The 26,076-nt window shown below is 34.8% G+C and overlaps 1 long non-coding RNA gene and 1 other non-coding gene across 12 annotated transcripts in view; both read left to right on the forward strand.

Moving 5' to 3' along the window:
- LOC143684898 (uncharacterized) overlaps positions 1-26,076 on the forward strand; it is a 391,441-nt gene that overhangs the window by 320,032 nt on the left and 45,333 nt on the right. The gene's annotated exons all lie outside the window — the stretch shown is intronic.
- Positions 19,466-19,568, forward strand: LOC143685389 (U6 spliceosomal RNA). The gene has a single exon (XR_013176628.1). It is a non-coding gene; the product is annotated as a U6 spliceosomal RNA (small nuclear RNA).

Below are 26,076 nucleotides of genomic sequence, written 5' to 3' on the forward strand. Positions count from 1 at the left end.
ACCCCAGTGTTTAGAAATAGCATGTCCTTTCCTTGGAGGGAGTGGGGTCACAAGATCTTGAGATCTAATGGAGTTTGCCCTGCTGGGTTTCAGACTTCTTTGGGGCCAGTGACCTTTTTTTATTTTTTTACATGGGCAGGCACTGGGAATCAAACACGGGTCTCTGGCATGGCAGGCAAGAATTCTACCAGTGAGCCACCATCACACCTTTCTAGTGATCCCATTTTCCTTTCAAAATCTCCCTTCTGGAATGAGAGTATTTTTCCTATGCTTCTCCCACCATTGTATATAGGAAGCAGATAACTTGTTTCCCAAGTTTTGCAGGTCTAATTGGAGAGGAGTTCTGCTCCAGGATGGACCATATCTATAATTGATTTTGATGAGCCTTTGGACTCAATCATATTCTAAAATGACTTAAGAATTTTGGGATATTATCATGGAAAGTATTTTTACCTTTTACAGCAGAGAATGTATTTTTCAAGTGGAAAGAACATTTATTTTGGGGGTTCAGAGGGTGGACTTTGTTGGCTTGTAGTTATGTACCTCAGGAAAACCTATTGTTAATCTTAAACCATTCCTATGTGGGGGAACCTGTTGTAACTATGGCCTTTTGATGATGTACTTGAGTTACAATGAGGCCCAACTGAAACAGGAATGTTCTTCATAATTTTACTAAAGGCCTTATAGAGAAGACCACAGATAAAGGAGCCAGGAGGAGCAGCTAGAGGCTGGAAGTCAAAGGAACCTGGGAGAGAAGAAAGATGTAACCATATATATGGTCATGTGACAGAAAGGCCAAGGAATCCTAAAGACTGCAGCTAGTTAGAAGATACTGACCACAGGAGGTAGCAAGCTTTCTAGCCTCTAAAACTGTGAGCCAATAAATTCCTGTTGTTAAGCCAGCCCCTTGTATGGAATTTGTTTTAGCAGCTAGGAAACTAAAATATAGTCTCATTACTCATTATTTTCCATGATACCCCTCAGTCTTTTTTCTTCACAGCATTTAATACAAACCAAAATATCTTGCCTAGAATTGAAAAAAATTCATTTCATTTCTTTATGGTCTGACCATATCTGCCTTCATTTCTTCCTACATAGAAGGAAAAACTCCAGGAATTCGTGGACCTTGCCTGCCCTTGTCATTTCTGTACTTCTAGCACTTAGAATGCTCCCTGGGTCATAAGAAGCACTTAAAATACTTCTAACAATAACTGAATAAATAAAGTAAAAGCCTTATTTTTTTGGTGTTACAGTTGTCAAAATCTTGGTTTCTCTGCTGTAGAAGGTAAAAGGTCACTTATCTGCTTTTACATCATTGAACTGATGTTATACCTATTATGTCCAGAGAAGACACACAATAAATATTTTAATAAACTAATGAATGAATGAAGAGACATAATCTCAGAATTGGGACAGCTTCTAAGATGCCATTTTATTGCCAGAGGCCAGCTCCAGCATTTGGAGCCAATTGGATGCTAAATTTGGGAGCAGGACTAAGTTCAGAGATGAGGGCTAGTCAGGTGTGGGTAAATTGGTTAGAAGAATGGGGGGTGGGGGTGGGGCGCATGGCAAGTAGATCAATGCACTACTTTTTGTCCTGAGGTCATTTTATTTTTAAGGACTGGTTTTCAACTCAGATTTAAGATATGGCATCTTGAATATGCTAGTCACATATAAAGTCGAATTTTTTTTTCAGTAATGAATAGCCTTATTCATTTATGGTGGAATAAATATCATTTTGTGCATGCTTCTTATTCACAGAGAAACCTTCTTGAAAGAAGCTTAACTTTGTTTTTGTCAACTGATAACAATATTCATAGGTTTTGTTTGAGTTTATTTTAGTGGTAACAAGAGTTCAATTAGACTACCTAAATCATAGCTTTTTCTCAGCTCCAAATATTGAGAAATTCCCCAATTAAAAATTTGATACAATCTATATCTTTGGGCACATTTGACAAAAAGCATATTAAACAACAAAGAATTAAGATATGTTTGAATAATTTCTTCTGGAAATTATGCATAAAAATACAAATTATCAGTAGGAAAAGTAGCCAAAAAACTCATTTGTGTTTCTTTAAAAATACAAAACCAAAAATATACATAATATACATCAAATTTAGCAGAAAACAGGGGAAACAGCACAAAACTTCTTTTGTTTACCGTAGGAATCTTAAAATCTTAAAACTTTTATGATGCAGGTAGAAAATTAGTTTGAGTAAAAAGTGGATTGACAATTCTATTGAATGAATAATGTCTTGCTTGTGACATTTTAGTATACAACTGGCTTGGTAAGATAGATTGAATAATTTTTAAATATAAACACCAGTGTTAAAAAAAGTCGGTTTTGCTATTATCAAAATAAAATTTGGCTTCCTTGGTGGCAGTCCGTTAATGTTGGAGTAGAGAAATTTCTGTAAACTCAGGTAAAATCTAATTTCTCAAAACTATCCATATTTTAGGAACAATCTAATGATAGAACTTGACTGAATCCATAAAAGCATAAAATATAAAGGATACAACTTAAATTCAATGATTATCAGGTCCAACTAAAATAATGGTTAAACATAATTTGTGATAATGAAGAGGATATTAGATAGAAATTAGAAGTCTGTGTTCAAATTTACTTTATTCTAAGATAGGTAAATTTATCCCTGGGACCTAGAAATCATGTGCAAAATAAGGTTATAAGACATTTTAACTATCAATGTCTGTACATAAAAATCCAGGCTATTATTGAATAGCAGGATATAATGAAGCCTTAATTCATCCACTATTGTAATTAAGGCTTATTATATTCATACAGATTTGAAAAATCCAAGAATCTTGTCCAAGAGACTTCTCACTGCATGAAATTTCTGAGAATTATCTGAAATGTTTAGTTTTGCATTTTTCCTCCCACTCTTGACTTCCCAATCAAGTTCAAAAATGAACTTATTTTCTTGTTTTTAAACAAACAAAGTTTGGAACCTAGACAATATAACTAAATGAACACTTGGAAAAATATTAGCCTCATGCTAATACAATGTTTTTTGATTTGAAGAAAAAGAGTAATATAGCATATCCCAATAACCTTGTGAAGTAGATGAAAAATGTTTCCTACTACCTGGCATGCATCAAAGAAGTAAGTAAACAAGTTATCTAAGATACCCAAATGAGTCAATGGGAAACTAAAAAATAAGCTTTATAGCTGGGCTTCATATAATAGTATTAAGGCAATATATTAGATTACAGCTAAACTAATTTTAAATATGTAACTTTGAATTCATTATTCATTGCATAGTATATAAAGCAATTCATATGAATAGGTCAGAAAATGTTATGTTCTATTATTTAAAACCAATCTGACTACCTTCAGGTTTGGGTAGAAATGAACGATAATAAAGAGAGAGATAAGTATTACAGTTCAGAGCAGACATCTCTTCATGTTGTCATTTCCCTTCCAGCAGCAGAATGAACCAGAAATGTCATGTTCAAGTGTGCCTATGGCAAATATTTACAATTTTAACAAAGCCATTGAGCTTTCTCTAAATTCTTGTCAAAGAAAGCATGTTCACTGCACTGGGATTTGCTTTTTATTGCTAATTTCATGCTCTAGGCATGGCAACTAACTGAGGTTACCCTACAGTTACAGAGCTTGCTGACAGCACCCTGTTGTGCCAAAACCAATTGTCTATGCTTAGACTCTAAGTTTTATAAATGTAGCCAATTATTCAATCCAGAAACTATTTAAACTCTGAAGCAGCCAGAGATTTGGTTCTCTTGATCAATGGCCATGTATTCATTTGGACAGAGGTTGGAGTTTTTCCCGACTGCACCCAACTGGCACTATCTATAGATATTCCTACAGCAAACACTGTATGGGCTACTATCATGGCTAATATTTGAACAATGTATTTTATCACCTAGAATGAGTGAATTTACTCATCTTCCATATTGTGGTGATTAGGCCAGATAAACTATGGAGCAATGAAAACTTCAGGACAATTAGAGGCAAAGAACCCATAATATAAAGAAACCTTATGAATGATTGGGGAGTGCAAAATAGTGAAGAATGGCTAGTTATTTTACTAAAATAATCAAGTTGAACTGTTTATTGTAACATAATTGTGTTTCCAAGATACTTCTTTGATATATAGTTTAAGAATTTAGCCATTTTTAATTTTTAAATTTTTTTTCTAATTTTTGTTTTAAATCGTGCAGTCTTTTCACATTGAATTATGTAATTACCTTAATTTACAATCAGACAGAACTGGCAAAGTAAATAATTTTATTTTGATTTGAATATGCCCAGAAAGTATATTTTTGGTATGAAATATCAAAGTATGTTTTCCTTTTTCTGCATGGAATAGCATGCAGATTTGATATAAAGTGATTTCTATAGTTTGAGGCATGGCAATCTCAATTTTCACCTTTTAATGATTATGCATTTTTACGTTTTTATAGCATAGGAGTTGAAATGTAAAACTTCAATCATTGTTTGCATTTTCTAGGCTACATCAGGCCTAAATGCCTATTTTCCAAAAAAAATTTGATTCAATCCCTTTTATTATTTTTTGGAGAAGTTTAGGTTTTAAAGAAAAATCATGCATAAAAAGCAGGGTTTCCATATCCCACCTTATTATCAACAACTTGCATTGTTGTGGTACATTTGTTACAACTGATGAAAGTACTTTTTTACAATTGAACTATTAACTATAATCCATGGCTTAACTTAGGGTACACTGTTTGTGCTATGCAGTTCCATGATTTTTTTTTGAATTTAGTTTAGTTACTTATATACAACCTAAAATTTCCCCCTTTTAACTGCATTCAAGTATATAATTCAGTACTATCAATTACATTCACAAAGTTGTACAGCCATCAACGTCATCCATTACCAAAACTTTTCCATCTTCCTACTTAGAAACTCAGAAAAATTTAAACCCTACCTCCTTACAACCACCCTGTCCCCTGCTAACCTATATTCCAGATTCTAACTCTACGAGTTTGCTTACTTTATTTAATATTTCCTCATCAGTGAGATCATACAATATTTGCCTTTTATATCTGGTATATCTCAAAAGGATGACTTCAAAGTTCATCCATGTTATAATGTATATTGGGACTTCATTTTTTATGGCTAAATAATATTACTTTGTGTATAAATACCATATTTTGTTTATTCACTCATTGGTTGCTGGACACTTGGGTTGCTTCCCTCTTTTGGCAATTGTAAATAATGCTGCTATGAATATTGGTGTGCAAATATCTCTTTGAATGCCTGCTTTAAATTTGTTTGGGTATGTACTTAGAAGTGGGGTTGTCAGATCATAAGATAATTCTATACTTAACTTTCTGACAAACAGCCAAACTAACTTCCACAGCTGCAGCCCCATTTTACATGACCACAATGAATATGTGCTCCTATTTCTCTACATCCTCCCCAACACATATAATTTTCCTTTTTTTTTAAAAAAAATAGAAGTCATTCAAGTGGGTGTGAAATAGTACCTTGTTTTTTTTTTTATTTGCACTTCCCTAATGGCTAATGATGTTGAGTATCTTTTCGTGTGTGTGTGTGTGTTTGCCATTCATATAACTTCTTTGAAGAAATATCTATTCAGGTTTTTTGTCCACTTTTAATTTGGGTGTAAAATCTAAGAAATATCGAACAGCAGGCTAGATGGTCCTAACAACAGGTCCTGAAGTTGCTTCCCTAATTTCTTCTAAGAGTTTTACTGTTCTGGATCTTATATGTAGGTCTTTCATCCATTTTTGGATGGTATGAGGTAGGGGCCTACTTTCATTCTTTTGCAAATACACCTCCCATAGTCTCACCACCATTTGTTGAACAGACTTTTCTTGCTCAATTGAGTGGTCATTGCCCTATTATCAAAAATCAGTTGGCCATAAATATGAGGGTTGATTTTTGAGGTCTCAGTTTGATTCCATTGGAACATATGTCTGTACTTATACCAATACATTGATGTTTTGAATACTGAGTTTTTGTAATAAGATTTATGATCAGGAAGTGTGAGCCCTCCAACTTTGTTTTCCTTTTTCAATATGGCTTTGGCTTTGTTGGCCATTACCCTTCCATATAAATTTGATGATTGGCTTTTCCATTTCTGCAAAGAAAATTGTTGGAATTTTGATTGGGATTGCAGAAAATCTGTAAATCGCTTTGGGTAGAATTCATATCTTTACAATATTTAGTCTTCCAGTCCATGAACATAGAAACCTTATTTAGGTCTTTGATAGCTTTGGCAATATTTTGTATTTCTATGTATACAGAAACTATAAATTCTTTGATAGCTTAATTCTTAGATATTGATATATTTAGGTGCTATTGTAATAGACTTTTTCCTTGATTTAATTTTATGATTGTTCATTACTAGTGTATACAAATATTACAGATTTTTGAGTGTTATGCTTGAACCTGAAATTTTCTGAATTCATTTATTAGCTCTAGGAGCTTTGTTGTGGATTTTCCAGGAATTTCTGTATGTAGATCATGCCATCTGCAAATAGTAAAAGCTTTACTTCTTTTTTTCCCAATCCAGATGTTTTTAACTTTTTTTTCTAGCCTAATTGCTCTGGCAAGAAGTTCCAATACAATGTGGAATAATAGTGATGACAATGGACATCTTGGTCTTTTTCCTGATCTTAGAGGGAACGCTTTCAGTCTTTCACCATTAAGCATAATTTTAGCTGTGAGATTTTCATATATGCCATTTATCATGTTAAGGAAATTTCATTCTGCTCCTAGTTTTCTAAGTTATTTTTTAAAACCAAAAAGGAGGTGTTGGATTTACCAAATGTCATTTCTACACAGATTGAGATGATCATTTTGTTTTTCCCTCTATTGTGTTAATGTGGCATATTACATTAACATATTTTCTTTTGTTGAACCACCCTTACATATCTTACTACACCTTTACATGATCCTGCTTCATCATGGTATATAATTTTTTCATGATATATAATTGTTGGATTTGATTTATTGGTATTTTGTAGAATATTTTTGTATCTATATACATGAGAGATATTTGTGTGTAATTTTCCTTTTTTTCTGATATCATTATCTGGCCTTGGTAAGAGGGTGATTTGTTCTCATAGAATGAATTAGGGAGTGTTCCCTTCTTTCAATTTATTGGAAGAATTTGAGCAGGATTGGTGTTAAATCTCTTTGGAATGTTTAGTAAATTCCCCTGTGAAACCATCTGGTGCAGGGTTTTTCCTTGTTGGAAGTTTTTTTTTATTACTGAGTCAACCTCACTACTAGTTATGGGTTTGTTGAGAATTTGTATTTTTTCTTGAGTCAATAGGTAGCTTGAGTGATTCTAGGAATTTGTTCATTTCATCTAGGTAATCTAATTTGTTGGTGTAGAGTTCAAAATATCTTCTTATATTCCATTTATTTTGGTGAGATCAGTACTAAAGCTCCCTCCCCTTTTTGTTTCTGATTTTAGCTATTTGCATCTGCTTTCTTTTTCTTTGTTAGTCTACCTAAAGATTTGTTTAATTTATTAATCTTTTCAAAGAACTAACATTTGGTTTTGTTGATTCTTCCTATTTTTTAAATTGTCTTTGCCATTTCTCTCCACTCTTATCATTATTATTTCCTTTCTTCTGCTTGATTTGTGTTTAATGTGTTCTTTTGCTAGCTCCTTCAATTTTGAGGTTAGGTCTCTGGTTCAAGATCTTTATTCTTTTTAAATTAGAATTGTAACTTTCCCTCTCAGCAATGCCTTTGCTGCATCCCATGTTTTAGTATGTTTTTTTTTTTTTTTCATTTTCATATGCCTGGTGATATTTCCTTATTTCTTTTGTGCTTTCTTCTTTGACCCATTTACTATTTAAGAGTACATTGTTTAATTTCCACCCATTTGCAAATTTTCTATTTCTTCCTCTGTAATTGATTTCTAGCTTCATTCCAGTGTGGTCCTAGAAGATGCATTGTACGATTTCTATATTTTTAAACTTATTGTGACTTGTTTTGTGACCTATTATTTGGTTTACCCTGGAGAGTGATCCATGTACACTAAAGAAGAATGTGTATTTTGCTGTTGTAGGTTTCATTGATCTGTTAGGTCTAGTTGGCTTAGAGTATCATTCAAGTCTTGCATTTCCTTACCAATCTTCTGTCTAGATGTTCTATCCTTCATTGAAAATAGTTTACTAGTCTTCTCCTAATACTGTAGAACCATCCATTTCCCCCTTCAAATCTGTCAGTACTTGCTTCATATAATTTTTGTGTTCTGCTGTCAGGTGCATCTATATTTATGATTTAATATCTTGTGGAATTGATCTCTTTATCTGTACATAAATGACCTTCTTTGTTCCTCATAACAGCTTTTTGTTTGTTTGTATTTCTTTTCAAATGGGCAGGCACCAGAAATCCAACCCCAGTCTCCGGAATGGCAGGCTAGAATTATGCGACTGGGCCACTGTTGTATCGCCTCTCATAACAGTTATTGGTGGGATATTTATTTTTTATGATATTAGGATAGCTACCCAGCTCTGTTTTGTTTATTACTTGCATAATATATTTTTCCACCTTTCACTTTTAGCACCCTTATAACTTTGAATTTAAAAACTTTAAGTTGAGTCTCTTACATGCAGCATATTATTGATTCATGCCTTTATATTCATTCTGCCAGTCTCTGCTTTTTTGACTGTAGAGTTTAACCCATTCCCATTTAAAGTCACAACTGATTATGTAGTGTTTTCTTCAACCATTTAATTATTTTGATTTTGCAAGCCTAATACATTTTTGACCTTCATTTCTTCTGTTCATGCATACTTCCATATTATTTGTTTCTTTTCTTATAGTACCATATTAATTCTGTTTTCATTTCTACTTGAATTTTTTTTTCATATTTTCCTTGAGGTTTCCATGTGGTTAAAATTTCACATACTGCATATGTAATAGGCATATTTGATTTGATACCAACTTGGCTTCATTGTCATACATATACACTTTTCCTTTACCCTTCATTCTGTTCACTTTTTTGTAGTTGTTACAGATTACATGTTTGTACAATGTATGTCAAAAAATGTAGATTTATCTCTGCTTTTTGCACATTGGCACTTTAGCACCTGTAGGATGTAAGAGGTGGAGTTACATACCATAAATACAATACAATAAATACTGGCACTTAAATATTTAACCATTTAAATGGTTACCTTCACTGGAGTTCTTTATATTTAAATGCCATTTTGACCACTGTCCAATTTCCTTTCCTTTCAGCCTGCAGAACACCTTTTAACATTGCTCGTAAGGAAGTCCTAGTGCTGTTGAACTCCCTCAGTTTTGTTTCTCTAAGAATGTCTTAATCTTTCCCAATTTTAAAGTTAAAGTCTTTCCAGATTTAATATTGTTGGTTGGCCATTGGTTTCCTCTAGCACCATAGTATTTCAAACCACTGCCTTCTTTCCTCCATGATTTCTGATGAAAAATCAACAATCTAATTGGGATTCTCTTATGCATAACATTTTGCTTTTCCATTGCAGTTTTCAGAACTATCTCTGTCTTTTGCAGTCCATGTTTGATCAGCATGTGTTGGGCCATATTTTTCTTTAAGTTTTCCTACTTGGCTTGTGTTCTCTAGGGCTTTTGGAGTGCATTTTCACTTTTTCTTTCCCCTAAGTTTGGAAAACTTTTCATCATTATTTTTTTTAATACTCCTTTTGCTCCTTTCTGTATATCATCTTCTTTTGGGACTCCCATAATGTATGTATTGGTATACTTGATTTTGTCCTAGAAGTCTCTCAAACTATTTTTGCTTTTTATGATTCTTTCTTTTTTTCCTGCTCCTCAGCCTCACCCATTTCAATAGTCTTGTCTTCAAGTTTGTCAATTTTTTCTTCTGCCAGCTCCAATCTACTGTTGAAACCCTCCTGGGAATTTTTCGTCTCAATTATTGTGGTCTTCAACTCCAGGAGTTCTGTTTGGATTCTTTTAAAAATTTCTATCTTTTTGTTGAGATTGGCATATTGTTCATTCATTGTTTTCTTGATATCCTTTAGTTCTTTCTCTGTACTTTCTTTTATCTCTTTGATTAAATTGTTGATCATTTTCCAATGTCTTTGTCTGGTATGCCCACAATCTGATCTTTTTTGTTGATATTTTCTCCCTGTTCCACTGCAGGTACTTTGCCCCAGGACATTGGCTCCAAATATTTCTTTAATTGCTTTCCTTGTCTTGCCTGGAGGACAAATTCCATGACCTGTGGCATGCCAAAGAGTAGTTCCCCAAATAAGTTATTCCCAACAAGAATAAGGCAAAGGGCTCACAAGGGGAGCACTGGTAGGCTCAGCATTGCCCTGTGGAGAGGATAAGTGAGGGACCAGGAAGAGTTCCAGAAGCTTCTTCCAAGGCTCCCCAAGGCTATGCTTTCTTGACTTGGTCCCTTCACTGCAAGTGCAGCCCTTCAATTGTCCTCTGCAGCTCTGAATGATCATGCTATGTTTAAGTCTCTTATGCTGCCTTTTTCGAGGGTAGGTTGGCACAATGGGCACCCTCAGAGTGGGCCTCCAGCATTCCAAAGTCAGTAATCGAAAGCAGTGATCAGAGATTTTTGTGCACCCCCACCCAACCTTGGGGAAGTGGATTTCTATGTCCTTTTCTGCTACCAGCAAGCTATACCAGGGGCTAGATCCCACTGCTGCCTGGTGCAAGAGTGAGGGATGGGACCCAGCAATCTTGAGTGGAGTGAGCAATTTGTGGTAGTTACCACAATTTACCAGCCTCTTCCTCCAGCTTCTCCCTTGATACTGTACAGTATTCTACAGGAATCTGAAGTTTCAAAATAGTTGGTTAAGTTAGTTCCTTAGTAGTTTAGTAATTGTTCTAGTGGAAGAACTGATTCCTGGAGCTCCATTCTCTGCCCTCCTCCTGCAAGCCCCCAAATGCCTTTTTATTTAGAGGATTTTCCACGGTTTTTGGTTACTGTAATTCAAAATAATGTAAATGATTCATTTTTTTTCTGGTTGTATCTGTAGTGAAAAATACAGTGACTATGAATTTTATTAATATTGCATTTTGCATTTGCTTCCATGCTCCCTGAACACAATGCTAGCATATCAGGAACAGGGGGATAAACCCTCTGGACGACTGGCCTAGCTTAGGGCTAATGTTCCAGAAAGGAGGTCAGAAAGCAAAGTTTTTGTATGTGCAGATGTAAAAAAAAGCAATGTCAGGCTGATCTGTGGTGTTAGCTATAGAAAGAAGGCCCTACATGCTTGATGTGTACTCAGCAGTCAGTGATGTTTAGAATTAGACTGGTGGCATTGTCTTAGTTCTAAGAGGAATTCAGGAATTTTTAAGTGATACCTCAGCTAGTAGCTGAAAGAGCAAGACAGTTTACATCTCCCAGTGGAAAGGAAGCTGGGTAGAGCCAGTAACGCTTTCAAGATCTTGGCCAAATTGGCTGTAGTTTAGGAGGAGGCCAATAAAATTTTTGTACATGGTGATCCAATGATGTATTTTCTTTCTCTGTTGTATATTTGTGAGTCTGCCAATGGGATTCTAAATTGTGGCACAAATACTGAAATTTTAATGTGGAGATGAATACAACCTTCTATTTGTAATTTTTTAAATTCATAAGCAATTTATTTGATGTTTAGGCTTTCATTCACAAATGATAAAGAAGAAATATATAATGTAACAATTTACAAGTTGATCATGTTAAAATCTGACATTTCAAAACAAGGAAATACATGGATATTTATTCATATTCGAACACTGTCTTGCTTTATTAAGAAGATGAACCCCAAGCTTCTTTTAATTATTAAGGTGCCCAGTGTACTTAAAATACAATTCTGATTTTATATAAGATAGGAAACAATATTTATTGAAAGCCTGCTATGTGCCAGACATGGTATTAGCTATTTTCAAGTATGTCTTCTTATTCAGTTCTTGAAAAAAATACGGTGAAGCTATAGTTACTGTCCTTATTTTTCAGATATGGCAGCCATGGCTCTGTTAGTAACTTGCTAAAGGTTATACAGCAATTGATTAGACAGTTATTGAATCTGAATTTGAACTGAACTGGGGGAATGCAAAGTCTATGCTCTTTCTTGCATGTTTTACCTGTAGCTCTATAAGTTTCTGCTTATTATATAGCATAATGGAAGAGAGTGTTGAATGCCTGTGTATGAAAATCTGCTTATAGAACAGCTTTTACAAATGAAGTTATGTCCCTAAATTAGTGACTTATTTAAAATCATTGACTGAAGAAATGAAGAGAGGATTTTATGATTGAAATACATATTTTCTTATTTCAGTAGAATATACAGAACTAGAAAATCCTCTGCCTCAGGGTCTGCCTCTCTCTAGACCATTTCACATTCCATCACCATGACTGGCTGATGAGTATGACTATGACAAATGCTTGGCACCCTTACTGGGCAGGGCCTGTGAGTCTGAGGACTCAGACTGTCATTAAACTAAGGCCTGGAGCCAAGGATTGAGTACATGCTGTAGACACTTCTCCAAGTTCCACCACCCTATTGGCTAAAGCACAAGTGAAATCTGTGCTTGCAAATTTATCATAAAGTATTATTTTTTATAGATTATTTTAAATTAGAAAAAGAAAATACTTTCCCTCTGGAATGGAATCCCACCCTTACTGCAATCTGAGTTTAACTAGATAACTAATGAAGCAGGCTACTGGGGGCAATTACAAATTACATCCCTTAAGAAGAGAATTACCATCTGTCTATAATGAGTCCAAGGTAGGCTTGTGTCTATGACTCTAAAGAGCCAATGATGTTGTAAAAATATTTCATGAATAGTAAAGAATCCTAGATTTTAGTTTCCAGCTCACCTCTAACTCTTCTTGTCACCACAAGCAAGTTGCTTGAATTCTGGGGCCTAATTTCAACATATTATGACACTTCCAAGTGGGGAGCTCCATATTTATATTCTTCCTAACATCTAGCTGTAAAGAAAACTCTGATTAAATTAGAATGAGAGGGTTTGATTAAAATGTGTTCTGTGAGGAACTAGTTCCATGGAGGAGAATAACTGTTCTGATAGAGATATTTTGTGATAAGTTGGGAAAACATGAATTGAAAAAAAGTTAGGCAGTCTTGTTTTGTTTTTTATAGTAAGCAGAATGATTTTCTAGACATTGACTGTCAAACATTTTTGTATAATATTTCACTGATTCATCTAGTATTATCTGAAACATATATTGATAATCAGAAATTCTGGGCTCACTAATATACCATCTGGCTTTTAAAATTCAGTGTTTCTGTGTTTTCTAAATATCTCTATTTACTTCCATACCTAAACTTTTATATTCAAGGGAGTTTGAAAATTTTATTTACTTTTTTTTTTTTAACATGGGCATACACTGGGAATCAAACCCAGGTCCTCTGGCATGGCATGAGCCACCGTGGCCCGCCCTGAAAATTTTATTTATATATTAATTCATTCTGTTCTATGCACTGAGGATACTGCAAACAATAGACAGCAAAAACAAAATTCTTGCCCTCATGGAACTTAAATTTTAGTCCAGGGAGATGGATAATGAGTAATTAAGTAATAATATATAAACATGTACCATGGAGAAAATTTCTAGGTTCATGTTAATGACACATTTACAACCAATAGCATGAAGTGAAAGTAAAGCCATATGATTTCTGATACTGGGCCAGAAAAGCTTGATTCTCTCAGAATGACCATTCTCTGGCTACTTTCTCATGGGACACTGCCTGTTGGAACTCAGCTACTTTTCCCTAAGAATCCCAAGCCACAGGAAACAGTTGTCTAATGGAGAGAGGGTAGCTCAAAAGATGTACCTTGCTTTTATGTCCTCTATCAAGGACTTTGAAGACTCAAAAATTGATTTATTCAGTGCTACAAAAGTAAATCTGTCGTTAAGGGACTTGAAATAATGAATGTCATAAGCTGATGTACTAAACAGGCTTCCAACTTAATTCATAACTTCAAGTTGGAAATAAAGACTTAAAATGTAGTATAAAGATAAGATATTCATGTTGGCTGCTCTACACATCATTTCTGTTCAGATGTGTCTCCATGCAGGAAGTTACATTGTTCAGACAATGTGAAATTAAAGAAGGTTGCTTGGTTGATTTAAAAGGCTAATAAAAGTAAACTGTGATACAATAATTCCCATAAGAGGTATGAATCTCTTAAGAAGTTGTGTTTAATTGACTGGTTACCCTTTTCTGACATAATACTAGATAACCCCTGTATATTGTTTTGCATTGAATGTATTTTTTCTGTTTTATGTTTATCCCCAAATTTTGAGGGATACATACATTTTTAATAATATCGCAATGATACTACTTTTATTGTGTTACCATAAGATCTTTCTTTATACCTGGAAGCTATTCTGTCTATTAAAGGTGATTTTGCATATATTTTATCTCCTAGTTCATCAAGTTGATTTAATATTCAAAATTCCCAAATATTTTGGAAACCAATAAACTCTACTCTCATTAATGAGAAGAGTGAAATATCTGTACTATAAATGGGATCTTAAGAAAATAGATTTTCCAGAAGTATCATGATGTCAATGATTCAGAAAGATTTCCAAAGAAATCTATGAAATGGTACATTCAGTTGCCTTTATTTTCTTTCAAACAGACACGAATAAGCAAAGTCAATTCATAGAATGTCAAAGTGTTCTATGGTAACTTTGGTCTTTATAATACAAGATTTATATTTGTATGACTCTGATTTGAATGAAGCCTTTGTAAATCATATTATCGGTCTTGTTAGAAGTTCATAGGATCTCCTGTTCCTCCTACAAGCCCTCTCCTCAAACTAATCCAACCAACTTCTAAAAATGTTTTAACAGCAAAAGTTAAATTTCTTTTTCTCTAGGAATGGAAACATCCACTCCACTAAAATGCAAATCAACACAGTTATGCAATTATGTCATGTGTAGGGAGAGTTCTTTAGCCTCTTGGTTCTAAGTTTTAGTCATTGGCACAGGCATTAGTAAGAAAGTATATGGTCTCTGCAAAACTTTGGAATCAATCAACTTGCAATGATGACTGTGTGTATATTTATTTGTAAGCAGAGTCTTCATGTTTGATTTTCATAAATGAGCTATTGTTTGGCTGCCATCCTTCAAGAAGGAAAGAATAAATGATGTGACAATTAAAGAGAAAAAAGCAAACATCTATGTAGCCTAAAAAAATCTCTCATAATCATAAAAACTGTCAGGAGACAAGACTAGCAGATTATCCATCTCATCATTCCAATTAGGTAGCATAATTCTATATTCAATGTGCTTGATTTTAAAGTAGTTTACATCTCATTGCTTTATTTAGTGGCTTATTCTATAGTATAAAAATTTAATGATAGGAAGAAATACTTAGTTTTTAGTGTGAGTTTTATTATTTTGCGTTGTGGTATTTTGAATACAGTGATATTTATTTAATTGCAAAAAAAAAATCCGTGTGGCTTTTAGGGAAAGCACAAAGTTACATTTTAAGAATTCCATTTTCATCCAGCTTTCTTTGTTGCTTTGATATTCAGTTCAGTTGAAACAATTATAAGTCAACTTGCCTTTATATCCACTTCTTTTAGGCACACATTTTTTTTTCAAATTTTTATTGATTTTATGTTGAAAAAAAATAAGATCCTTAACTAGTATCTGGATTCAAAGTTGTGGTCTTTTTCAGGGAATATTTGGCTGTTTTGTGTGTTTATATAGTTTTACTCAAAAAAAGAAGAGCAGAAGAAAAAATTGAATTTTGGTATTGAAGGTAAATGAAGCTGGGGAAGTCACAATGAACGTGTAAGGAAGCACCAGGTACTGGAAAATGATCCTCATGATGGAATTCAGAAAGACACAGGAGCAGATTTGGAGTCCATATTCAAAATGCATTATAATAGGAAGTTCAGTGTGGAAACTATCAATATTAGGAGGATGTAAGTGGCTTGGTTTTTCTTTTCTTTTTTTTTTTTACATAGATAAGCACCAGGAATCAAAGCCAGGTCTCCAGCATGGTCTCCGTGGCCCATCCAGTGGCTTGGTTTTAAGCTCTGCTGGTTGTGTGGTACAGGGTCAGAACCTATAAATGTAAAGGAACTTGTAGAGTCAAATAATCTTAGGGAGAAGTTAAAAAATACCAAAACATTTGATTATGAAAACTGGCCTGGGTCTTTGTAAATTATTGTATAATTCAGCAATACCTAAACAGAGTGTCTAATTAGATAGAAACAAATGCAGAAACCTGATTTCCTGTATTTTCAAAAGCTAGAAGAAAACTTCCCTCTTTCTAATGGCTCTAGTGATGTAGCATCTCTCTTTCCTTCATGACTACTCTATTCTTTCCTTCCTTTATCATTGATTTTCAGAATATGTGTATTAAGTACCCATTTTGAATGAGGCACTAGACAAGTAATGGATGAAAGTAGTGTAAAATTCTAGTAGGGAGCCAGATATTAAGTCTAATGCTGATGTGACAAAATGTGCATTTAGTAGTTCTAAATACATGGGTGCTTGGTGCATTTAATTTTGAATGTGTGACTAGTAATGAGTTAACATTTATAAAGTACCTATTCTGTATTAGGCTTTGTGTTAAATGGTTTGATGTGCTAACCAATTTAATCCTTACAATATCTTATGGAGTAGGAAGTATTATTAGGTCCATTTCCAGAAGAAGAAACTGAAACTTAGATTAAATAACTTTCTCACATATTTTAAGAGTTAAAGGCATGGTTTGAATTTACAGTAGGTAGAAGGAGATTTCTTCCCTTTTTTCTACCTCTTTCCTGCTTCCCAAGGACAAACTAATCAGAATGGGGATAGGGTTTAAGCTGGGGCTGGTTAGTACCTTGGATAGCTCCCAGAGCGAAGTTTCCTTGATGAAGTCCAAGACCTCATTGGGTCTTCTATTCTCTGAGAGTCTCAGCTATCTGTTGGAACTTACCTTCCCTTTACCCACTCCCTCAATGGACCCCTGAACATTTAAAGGCAGTCAGCTTCATTTAGTGGCTCATAATTGACACTTAATTAGTGTGATCTGGAAAATGCTATAGTGGGAGAGTGGAGGGGGAGGATATGGATGCATATAGGCCAGGATAGGGTATGTAATGAAGGTGTTTTCTCCTCATTCTCTTTCAACATGTTTCTACTCCTCCACATACACACTATCCATTAGAAGAGAAACTTTTAGGTAGTACAGGGATATAATGACCCCAGGAGTCTGGCATAAAATAAATCATTTTGAACAGTTAATCAGGAGTTTCACCAACAAGGATTAAGAGTAGACATTTAAAATAATTGCACAACATGGGATATAATTGGTTTCTTTTGTGCTTTGCTCTTCTGTTCAGCCAAAGAGATTGTACAATCATACATTTGCTTAAAAATACATTTGGCTTTTTGTCACAGAAATGTGGTAAACTGTCTAGCCAACCATGTATATTTTTGCTTTGATTTATAAACACACCTGATCCTGAATTTCTGATATTTATGGAAGAAAACTTCCTCCATTCTTTTACCTAGGAGCAGGAACAATTAGGAAAAAATAGCTAGTTTATCTTTTTTTTTTCCTGGGGGAAAAATGCTGTCACATTCTTTTTTTCAGGCACAAAGTAATTGTTCTGCCTCAAAATTTCTCCTTATTGTTTCAGCTTCTATACTTTTGCTCTTTACACACCTATAGAAAAGTAGGGATTATGAAAGAATATGGCAGAGAGAGGATTGTGGGAAAACGGCTGAGTTGGAAACTCCAGAAATCAGTCACCCCACCAGAACAACTATTAAACAGACAGGAAATATCTAAATCAATGATTTGGAAACTTCAGTGTCCAATAGAACATTGTACAGAATCCAGAGAGAAGGAAGAAGAAACTGGTAAATTATGGTAAATGCCAGTAAATTGCTCTCTTCATGCAAAGTTGTTGGCTCCCAATCTCCAGTCTTGTGGCAGGCAGCACTAAGGTCCAGTGCCTGCCATAGCTTGATGGTGCCAGAAAGAGATATAAAAATCCACTTCACCAAGATAGAGGAGGGGTGACAGGAGGATCACTGACCACTGCCTTTATTAGCTTCTTTGCAATGCTGAGGACCCAGCTGTAAGGGCAGTCATTGTTCTACCTCTCCTTGAATAAATGCAAAGAGGAGACATAAAGATGGTATGCTCACTCCAAGATACAGAGGACAGTTGAAGGGTTGCATTTGCTGGGAAAGGGCTGAATCAAGAAAGCACAACTTAGAGGAGCCTGAGAAGAAGAGCCTTGTCTTCTCCTGGTCTTCCCTTATTCCCTCCACAGGGTGGTTTGTAGCTGGCCAGTGTTCCCTTTGTGGGTCACTGACTTTTTTCCACCTGAGAAATACTGACTTAGGAAAGTCTCTAGTACACTGCCACTCACAGAATTTGTCCCCCAGGCAAAAGATTCTTGAGAGAAGGAATACATCCTAAGAAACAGTTGAAGCAGATGGTCTGGGACAGAGTCTTACCTGTTTAAATATGTCAGTGGGACACCAGGGAAAGGACGATGGTCTGTTTATTTGGAAGTAGACAGGAGGGCATTCAAACTCCTAGGGCCACTGGAAAGCACAAACCCAGGGACAATACCCAGATACAGGAAAGACAGGGAGGACCCTGCACTTTGAATTAGCTTTTCACGAAACTTCCTGATAGGAGGGCTGACACACAAGAAATTCTCTGACTTATCCCTGGCTAGTTACCAATTAAAGAAAGAAACATCTCAAGGAGTAAATCCCAGAGTTAACTGTGGGCAACACCACCTATGACAGTTATTCTTTGTCTAGCAAAGAATCGGCTCAGGAAGAAAAAACCTATGACGCAAAGTCAGAAAACAAGGAAATCTCTGACCCAAGAGAGAGCCAGAGCCCTGAGTTTATTTTTGCTAACTATTTAACAGGTAAAGGGACCATTTGAAGTTAAGCTATCCATTGAACATCATGGGGGTGTCCTTTTTGCCTTGAAGAAGTATCTTTAATTTTAAGAATGAAGCAGGAATTTCCCCATGAGTAGGAGGATATGTTTCAGATAAGTGAATGCAAAGCAGACAGATATGCAAATGGCACAGATAGACAAAACAGGCAGACATCTTAGGCTGTTTTTCAGCTTAACAAACAAACAAGAAGACAAGCACAATGATTTTCCACTGCTTGAGGACATGCAAACATAGAGCAAGCTCACAAATGCTTTAACCATATCCTCCCCTCAGTTAACATTTAAAAATTTTTAAATGTACAGTATGAAACAAAATATAATAAGACAAAAAAAGATAAAGGAAATGAAGGCCATCAAAAGGAAGAAGGTAAAAATTCAGAAAATCTAAATGGAACAGGATAAACTGTGGACATACTGGAAAAAATGTAAAATATTTATCTTCAATATACTTATGGAGATGAAGAAAATACAGAGAAATTGCTAAAGGATATCAAGAAAACAATCAATGAGCAATATGAGAATACTAGTAAAGAAATAGAAATTTTAAAGAGGAACCAAACAATGCTTGCTCTGGCAGCACATAAACCAAAATTGGAATGATACAGAGAAGATTAGCGTGGCTGCTGTGCAAGGACAGCATACAAATTTATGAAGCATTCCATATTTTTAAGACATGATACTATCCATGGAAAATTCTGAGAAATATATGACTAAGCTTTTTGAGCTAATAAACAAATTCAGCCAAGTGGTGGGATACAAGATTAATGTGCAAAATCAGTAATACTTTTATACAAAAGCAATGACCTAACTGAGGAAACAATTAAGAAAGAAATTCCATTGAAAATAACAACTAAAAGAATCAAGTACCTAAGAATAAACTTAACCAGGGATGTAAAGGATAACATGAGAGACTACACACCATAGCTAAAAGAAGTCAAAGAAGATTTAAATAGGTGGAAAGACATCCTCTATGTTCAGGAAGGCTAAATGTAGTTAAGATGTCAATTCTACCCAAATTGATCTACAGATTCAGTACAATACAGATCAAAATTCCAGCAACCCTAATTTGAAGATATGGAAAAGCTAGTATTCAAATTCATTTGGAAAGGAGAAATGAACTCGAATAGCTAAAATTACCCTAAAGAAGAAGAATGAAGTGGGAGGATAAACAGTTTCTGAACTTAAAGCTCACTACAAAGCCACAATGGTCAAAACAACATGATATTGACCAATGGAATCAAACCTTACATGCTATATAAAAATTAACTAAGAATGAATTAAAAATATAAATATAAGAGCCAGTACCATAAACCTCCTAGAAGAAAACAGGGAAAAATTTTCAAGGCCTAGTAATAGGAGGTAGCTTCCTAAACTTTATGTCCAAAGCACAAGCAATGAAAGAAAAAACAGATGAATCGTAGCTCTTTAAAATCAAATGCTTCTGTGCCTCAAAACACTTTGTCCAAAACAGGCAGCAACTCAATGGAAGAAAATATTTGGAGATCATGTATCAGATAAGGGTTTATATTCTGTATACATTAAGAAATCATAAAACTTAACAGCATAAGAACAAATCACTCAATTATAAAATGGGCTGAAAATATGAATAGACATTTTCCAAAGAGCAAACACAGATGGCTAAAACAGCAAATGAAAAGATTTCATTAGCTATAACAGAAATGTAGATCAAGACTATAATGAGATACCACCTCAGATCTATAAGAATGGCTGCTATTAAATGAACAGGAAACTACAAATGTTGGAGAGAATGAAGAGAAATTGGAACACTTACTCACTGCTGGTGGGAATATATAATGGAATAGCCACTATGGAAGACAGTTTGGCAGTTTCTTAGAAAACTAAATATCTAATTGCTCTATGACCCAGCAATGCTACTTCTTGGTATATACCCAGAAGAGCTGAAAGCAGTGTCACAAACAGACATTTGCAGAATGATATTCATAGTAGTATTATTCATAATTGCCAAAAACTGGGGAAAAAATCCAAGTGCCCAACAAAAGCTGGGCTGTTAAAATGTGGTATATGCATATGATGGAATATCATGCAGGAGTAATATTTAATGAACTCCTGAAGCATAGGACAACATGGATGAATCTTGAAGACTTAATACTGACTGAAATAAGCCAGACACAAAAGGGTATTTACTGTATGATTTTGTTATTATGACCTTGGTAAATGTAACCTCAGAGGCTTATAATAAAGAATATAGGGGACCTAGAGATACATAGAAGGTAGAGATAGATGGATGGTTGGCTAATGAGGTTGTAGAGGAATGGACAGAAATGAAGGCAGTTCATTAGTGGGTCTATAAGTACTATTGCTATGTTGAGGGTGAAGAGGATTGAAAGGCCTTATATCCCATCAATAACACTACAAATATAAATAAGTTCTTGCATGAACTACTTCAAAGGTATGAATTTTATACATAGAGTCAATGATAAAGGGGTAAAAGGGGAAAACTACTATTGCGGGCTATGGTCTATATTTAACAAAAAGACATCATCAAACACAGCAAGCCACAGATAAATAATTGGCATAGAAGGATAAGAGTTAAGGGAAGGTTTGGAGTTTCTATTTGATGAGGGTGTGTTTATCAGTTAATTTTCTCTTGGGAGCAAAGAAAATGGACTAAAATTAAGGGTGTGGATGATTGTACAACTAAGTGACTATAATATGAGAAATGGATTGTTGACTATGGACATTATACATGATGCCCAATGGAAGGGGGTGGCTGAAGGACACATTGACTGAGAAGTAGAATGGCAAATTGTGGTATATACATATGATGGAATATTGTGTGGCTACACAAAGGAATGAAGTCATGATGTATGTGCAACAAGGCAAATGAACTTTGGGGCATTATCTTGTGCAAAATAAACCAGAAACAAACCACAAAAAGAACAAATATTGTATGGTTTCTTTCAGAAAATACTTATTGGAAAATTGGGGCCTAGAGTGTAAGCTTTTATAGCAGTCATATTTAGTCTGGAGCTGTAAATGTTATGTCTACATTTTGAGATGCTGTGCTATATATGCATAACCTGCTATCTCACTGTATCTCTGGCTAGATGTGTGACACTTAAGACTCAGAGTTGGAGCTCTGGAGCTCTGGAGCTCTAAAAGTCAGCATTGCTACATGTAGCAACTGTTGTTAAAGAAATCAAAAAAGAGCTAAGCCTTCAATTAGAGATAGGATTGAAACTGATTGGGTCGGGACTAGGGTAGATCAGAATAAAGGGTAAGGGTGGCATTGTCGGCATTTTAGAATTTCATCTACTGTATGAGACCAAAGGAAGAGATGTTTAAGTTGTCCAAAACCTAAATTTTCTGTAACACACAATCAAACTCATCCTGTATGGATAGCTCATTAAACAACTCAAACACATGGACCCCAGAATGGCAATGAGGGCTTGTACTTCTGTATAGCTTGATGTAATACTCAGCTACATCCCAGAGTATGTTGAGCAGATAATTGAAAATTATTGGCAAAGTCCCTTGAAGGATGGGAGAAAAAATATGAAACTATTAAGCTTTACCACTGGGGAAACCCCTGATACTGTCTCAAACGTTAAGGACTTCCAAGTCAAAAAGCCAAGCCCTTGATCTTGAGGTTTACTCTTGTGAAGCCTATTTCTATAGCAGAGAAGCTAAGCCTATCTTGAAGGTAGCTTCAAGAAAACCTCTTTTGTTGCCCAGATGTGGTCTCTCTCTCTCTCTCTCTAAGACCAACTCTGCCAGTAAAATCATTACCCTTCTGCCCTACATGGGACATTTACATTCAGGGCCAAAAGTCTCCCTGGTAAAGTGGAACATGACTCCCAGGGATGAGTCGGATCCTGGCACCATGGGCTCAACATTGCCTTCCAGACCAAAAGGGGGAAATAGATGTTAAGTTGTCAGTGGCTAGGAGAGTTAAAACAGAGTTGAGAGGTTATTCCGGAGGCTTCTCTTACTCTAGCTTGAGCTAGATATTGTTCCTTACCTGGATTTGCCAAGCCCCAACCAAAACAGTTCCTGTCAACCATTAAAAAAAACAAAACACCTAAGGCATTTACTGACTTGCTACAAAAGTTTCATACACTAAGATTGCTTTCCAGAAACTTACAAGTTCCATGTGGCTCCTAGGTCAGATATGTCATGAAATCCAGAGGGGCAACCTCTCCAAGAATATCAACTAGTCCTATCCCTCTATCTCATATCACTGACACCCCTTTTCAACATGAAAAAGTTTGAATGAGCAAAGCCCAAATAACCCTAAAGATTGGGAGAAGGATCAAAAGGAGAAATAGGAATTATAGCAGAGAAAATAGGATTTAACAAATGAATACGACCACTGAATGATTATATTGATATTTCTTTCAGTCTCCAGTGTCTTGGAGCAGCTAGAAGGAAAAACCTAAAATTGTGGAGCTGTAAACCCATACCTGACTCTAAAATGTGTTCTATAACTCCTTGCTACAATATACCTTGACATGTATTGCTTTTTTGTATGTATGTTATATTTCACATAAAGAAATGTTAAAAAGAGGAACCAAACAGAACTTCTGGGGTTTAAGACAATAATAATTGAAATGAAAAATTCAAGAATTGAGAGAGGGAAGAGTTTCAACAGCAGATTAAAGAGGGCACAAGAAATACTTGGAAAATTTGAAGACAAGACACTTGAAATGATTCAGGCTGATCATCAGGAAGAAAAAAAAATTATAAAAAGCAAAAATAGCCAAAAACATCACTGGGAAACCATCTGACATACCAATGCCTGCAATATACAGAATAAGAAGAACAAAAGCAAGGGCCAGAAGAGATATTCAAAGAAGTGACGACAGAAAACTTCTGAAACTTAGCAAAATAACTGAAAATGCACATCCAAAAAGCCCAGAGAACACAAACTAGACAGTACAATTTAAAAGAAAAATAAGTCCCATCGTAGTATTGATCAAAGTGTTGAGTGCAAAAGACAAGAGATAGTTCTGAAAGCTGCGAGAGAAAAGCAGCATATTATGTACAAGGGAGTCCCAATTAGATTAAGTGTTGCTGTCTCATCAGAAATCATGCAGACAAGAATGCAGTGGGTTGATATCCTTAAACGTGGTGGAAGAAAATAACGGCTAATCAACAATTTCAAATCTGGTGAGACTTTCACTTTAAAATGGGAGAGATTAGACATTCCCAGAGAAACAAATGTAAGGGAGTTCAACACCACTAGTTTGCCCTACAAGCAATACTAAAAGGAGTCCTTCCATCTTAAAGGAAAGAGCGCTAGGCCGTAGTTTGAAATAATGACAAAAGGAAATTAACGAAGCTGTGGAAACTAAACAATATGCTCTTCTTTAATTATTTTATTAAAAAAAACAAACAGTATACTTAAGCTTATCCATAGGCATATTTAAAGAAATTATCTAATAATTGCAAAGGCTGTGTTTGTACAGTAAGTTTTATAAACCAATTTAAAATTAAGGCAAACAAGGCAAAAATCTACAGATAGAGATATTAGAGTTTCTTAAATTCTAAACATTAAATACTGACTTAAATACCATTGTATTAGCTGTCAAAACTGTGTACATTCTCAAAATATCAAGTAAAAAAGTTATTACAAATATTAGCTTTGCTATAGTAATGACCTATGTTACTGAACATTTTCTAGTTTTTTAATTCAAGAAAATATAAAGATACAAATGTTTTTACAATAAACATGAAAATGTTATCTCATGATATTATAACATTTAAAATCTATTTTATCTAATATTACTATAGCCAATTATGTTTTCTTTTGGTTACAACTTACAGAAAACATCTATTTCCATCCTTTTGCTATCAATATATTTGTATCATTGTGTCTAAGATAAATATTTTGTGAGTAGCTTATAGATAGATCATATTTTTAAATGCATTCTATCAATCTGTGTCTTTTAATTGGTGAGTTAAGTCTGTTAACTTTCAAAATTATTACTGTAAAAGCAGTTCTTGAGTCAACCATCTTATCCTGTAGCTTTGTCAAACCTAAATATTCTTTTCTCTCTGTCACTTTTTATCCTTTAAGTTGCCCTTGCTAAGACTCTTCTGTCTGTATCTTCCTCCAGACCTCCCTCTCTAGCCTTTATTCAGTCAACAGAGTTCCTTTAATATTTCTTGTAGGGCAGGTCTCTTGTTGGCAAATTCTCACAGCCATTGTTTATCTATGAAGATTTGAATCTCTCTCTCAATTTTGCAAGACAACTTGGCAGGATAAAGAATTCTTGGCTGGAAGTCTTTCTTTTTCAGAATCTTAAATACATCGTATCACTGCTTTCTCACCTCCATGGTGCCTTTTGATTAGTCTGAGCTCAGTCTTATATACTATATGCAAGTTTCTCTTGTATGTAGTAAATCTTTTTTCTCTTGCTGCTTTCATGACTTTCTGCTTCTCTTCAAGATCTGAGATTCTGATAAGTATATGTCTTGGAGTAAGCCTATTTGGATTTATTCTATTTGGGCTTCATTAGGCATGTATGGCTTGGTTTGGATGTTTATGTCTTTTTATAAGGGATGGGGTCTTTTTCTCTATTATATCTTCAACTTGCAGCCCTATCCCTTTCCTTCTATTCTCCTTCTGGGATACCAATAATTCTTATATTTGTACACTTCATGTTGTCTATCGTTTTCCTGACATCAAGTTGCATATTTACCATCTTTCTTGCCATTTGTTCTTTTGAACATTCAAACTAAATTGTCCTGTCTTCTAATTCACTTATTCTTTCTTCTTTCTCTTGAAGTGTACTATTGTGGGTCTCTAATATATTTTTAATTTGGTCTGCAGTATCTCTCATCTCTGTGATATCTAACATTTTTCCATTTATTCTTTCAAATTCTTCTTTATGCTCTTCTGGTGTCTTCTTTTGATATCCTTTATGTCATTATGAACAACCTTATTAATTGTTTTAAATTCTGCATCCTTTTGGGTAATTTAATTTGGTCATTTGGCTGAGCCATATCTGCCTGGATCTTCACATGCTTTATGATCTTCTGTGGTAAGTGGGGGATTTTAATGTCTTAATAAGATTATTTTGCAGATTTTTTCCCTCCCTCATCTAAGATTCTCTATCTACTTGTATTAGCTTTGAAGATTCCCTTTTGGATTTGGTTTATCAGTCCTTTGCCATGAAATCATGCCCCTAA

This window comes from Tamandua tetradactyla, chromosome 5 (genome assembly GCF_023851605.1).
Source record: "Tamandua tetradactyla isolate mTamTet1 chromosome 5, mTamTet1.pri, whole genome shotgun sequence".
NCBI lineage: Eukaryota > Metazoa > Chordata > Mammalia > Pilosa > Myrmecophagidae > Tamandua > Tamandua tetradactyla.